Source organism: Phragmites australis, chromosome 2, assembly GCF_958298935.1.
Source record: "Phragmites australis chromosome 2, lpPhrAust1.1, whole genome shotgun sequence".
Lineage (NCBI taxonomy): Eukaryota > Viridiplantae > Streptophyta > Magnoliopsida > Poales > Poaceae > Phragmites > Phragmites australis.
Window position 1 is genome coordinate 3,537,470 of NC_084922.1, and position 3,752 is coordinate 3,541,221.

At 41.3% G+C, this 3,752-nt stretch overlaps 1 pseudogene; it reads right to left on the reverse strand.

Annotated features, from left to right (window-relative positions):
* Nucleotides 1–281: 281 nt before the first annotated feature.
* Nucleotides 282–2,482, reverse strand: LOC133909767 (probable 3-beta-hydroxysteroid-Delta(8),Delta(7)-isomerase; annotated as a pseudogene).
* Between the last annotated feature and the right edge of the window lie 1,270 nt (nt 2,483–3,752).

Genomic DNA, 3,752 nt, shown 5'->3' on the forward strand with positions numbered 1-3,752 from the left:
TTCATACACAAAAAGAATGTGTGGTGACACTAGTCCAGTACTTATGAAGCACGGGTACCGAGAATGGCTTAACCCCGAAAAAAGGAAAAAAATATAAATGTTTCACCTAACATTACATAACTGGATCAAATGATTACCAAAGACCATGTTGTTTCTACAAAGGTTACAAGGGAGTTCTTAATAAGAACACCAGAATTTTAGTATCATGAACAAGTGATTCACACATAGTACAATATTTCTTAGTTTAAGCCAAACTAGCACAAACTGCGAATAAGGCAGGCTTATTTAGTCTTCTTCACCTTTTCAGCTCAAAATGTTGTGCATATCTTCTTCCAGCTCCTAATGGCTATGAGCGTCGGTATCACGACCCATGAACTGTTTGCGCCAATGAAATATGCCCAGAAGTAGAATGGATTGGCCCAGAAGTTGAAGCCATCTAAGTATGCAGTGATGAAGTAAGCCAAGCATCCATGGAGCTAGCCCAAACAAATAGTGAACTAGATAATATGGTTGTAGGACTTCTGGGATGCAATGGCATAGCTGCAAGCAGCAAACTTGTGGTCAGATAGATAAAAGCAACATTATGATTCTAAATCACATAAGTAGAACTACAAAATCGTATAGTGCAACTATGGCAGAAGATAACATCATATGGAATTTGTATAATATGTACATAACTTGGCTTTGGATACAGTATACATAAAATAATAAGAAAAAGATATTGCCATAAGAACATCTAAGATACCTCAACTAAACACACACACACACACACAAAAAGAGGCAACACAGTATTCTTCAGACCATTGGCCTTCGGAACATATTCACTAGAGATATCGCAATCCACAACAGGGTACAAGATAGCCAAGCTATTGTCTATGTTGCTATGCTTTGGGATTTGATCAATTTAGTTTGTGTCATCATGAACACATGAAAGGAAAAAAGGTGAAACTTTGTGGATGCATTCAATTATCAAATACATAAAGACAATGCCTATAAATTTACTCAATCATTTCAATTAATATCTTATTAGAACCCTCCAAAGATTAATTTGTTTAACCAATTAATGATTATGCTTTGTTCGATCAATGAAAATATCAGATTAAGTTAAGGGAGCTAGTAGTTCACATATGATTATTTTTTTTCAAGCACACTTGCAGTTAGTAGACTAAAGTTTTTGTTAAAATTTGGATCAAAGAATTTAGTGCAATTATCCCCACAAACATTATACTCCATTCTTTCATTAATTCACTAATTTTCGTGCCTTGCATTTTTCTGCTGCACTCCTCATCCTGCTTAAATGTTCTTTTAGAGCATCTGGGACTAGCATGCCACAGAAAAATATGAACTAGATGCATATTAATTCAAAGGGTGATGCTCTGACATAACGATCAATTCCTGATACACTACCAACATAAGAGGTTAATCATTAAGCTCCCTATTGCATTATTTGCAGCATGGTACAGTAACAACAAAGGGCCAACCCTGGGTTAGTCTGAACAATGAGGCTTAAACCCATTGCGACACGGTGCCACCATGTTTGTATTAACTTCGCTTACAAAGGTTATTCAGAGAGAAAATATTTAACAAAAGGTAGTAGAATACACATCTGGAAATGAATTTTGTGAGTTTGGAAAAAGATGAGAAGCAAGTCATACACTGCAAGTAGTGATGCAGGGCCCTCTAAGACAGTTGTTATTCCTTCCATTGTGATGGTTGCAGTGTCCCTAGCGGCATATCTCGAATTGCCTTTGATGTACTCTTTCCCTGAACAACACACTAGTGTTGGTACCATTTTTAATCAAAATGGTGATATTACTAGTGTGGGAAACCAGCGAGAGCTTACAAACTTCATCTAAATAGTTGGGGTTTTCCCTCTTGAAGAAATCGGGGGTGAAGACGAAGGTTCCCTCGATGATGATGTGGGTCAACCCAGTGAACGCACTCCAACACATGAGCAAACGGTCGATCTTAGATAATTTGCGACATCTTCCTGCAATGCACAACCACCAACAATATGAGCCGAGTGAGAATTACAAATAATTCCTCATCTTGATGCGCAATGCGTAGACCCAAAAAACAGAGATAATTCAGAATTTCTTATGACTCACATGGTACTGTCCAATTGCTACTACATCGACCCAGAACAGTAAGATCTAGGCAAAGACGACAACTTTGTGTAGAAAAATTACATGGAGGGGAGGGGAATCCTCAGAGTCTCCTGTACCGATAAGAAACTGAAAGGGGGCAAAGAGTGGTGGAATGGGGCAAAATGAAGAAGCAAGAGCCAAGGGATGATGCGTTTTGCAATACTAGAGCTAGAAGAGGTGTCCATCGAGTTACTAGAGAGAAGCCAAACGGCAAGGACGACGAAGAGCGAGGTGCCCAAGTAGGGCACGAGGATCTAGCCTAGCAACAGTTGCAGTGGCATGAAGCCCAGCAACTCCAGTTCTGCCAGCGCGTAAGGGTAGCCGTGTGCACCCATTGCCGTCGCCGCTAGTTTGGAGTCCAGCACTATCCCGATTAGGAGTTGGAGACAACGGCAATGTGTTGGCAAGACTCTAGAGAGAGTCGTTGCCTCCGGAAGCAAATTCTATACACCTGCCTACGAAAGATCTTCGTGAGATCTTCATTCAGCTATATATGTTCCAATCTAACGGCTGGGCTAAGGAAAGAGGGAGGAGATATGTGTCATCACAGGGAAGAAGGTCTTTCGTAGGACTCGATCCTATAGAATTTGCTTCTATTGCCTACTACCACAACAGTGGCTTCCTTATTACTACCTTTGTTCTCTTTTACTTATTGTTTAGGACATCGACATGGTCTCTATTCGTGGAAACAAAAAATAGACAAGGAACAAAAGTGTACACGGAACATGTATTTCATTAATTCTTTTTTAATATATAGAGTACATGAGTCCGTGACAGTTTGCCTATTCTATCTTCTGCGTCGATGCTTATGGAGATTATCTAATTGGAGAGATTATGTAGTTTGCCGATTCCCAGGGCCTGGTTAGGAGCGTCCGGTTAATTACATCTGCAGGGCAAGCCTGCAGAACATCTCCGATTAAGCTGGGCTGGGGTCGTCGTCCTTGAATTTGTATTGCTTGCCATAGGCATAGAGGTTGGTGCAGATTCAATGACCAGTGTTTACAGATGTGGTACAGGTGGCTTTTGTTTTGCCGAAACCCGGTCACGGTGTACAACCATCACGTTTGCTATATGGAGCGGGTGTCGCGATGAAGGGGATGGCTTTCGCCTCGTCGATTCCCAGTCATTTATGCCTCCATCATCGGACATGGATGTATGGTTGCTTTTGTCTCGTCGGTGCCTAGCAATGGTGTATCTGTTCCGTCCATTTTCTAGCAATGGTGTATCTGTTCCGTCCATTTTGAACGTGTTAATAATATAGTGACCTTGCCTCGTTGGCACTTGGCCATAATTTCGTCTAGCCTCGTCGATCATAGACGTGTGAATCAATGAGGGTGACTGCAGCCTCATCGGCATTTAGCCATAGTGTTGTCCGGCTTCGTCGGTCGCGAACGCTTGTATATATGATGGTGTTTCAGGCCTACTTGATCACCTCGACACCTGGCCATGATGCCGATGTATATATTTTAAATCTGCATGCCTCAGCCTTGTGGCTAGCACTCTCACATAGATGATGCTTGCTTTATAAGAAATATCGCTCCCACATGCATGCACGAGGCTAAACTGTATCTTTACGTCGGCAAAAATACTAGATGGTATGTCATG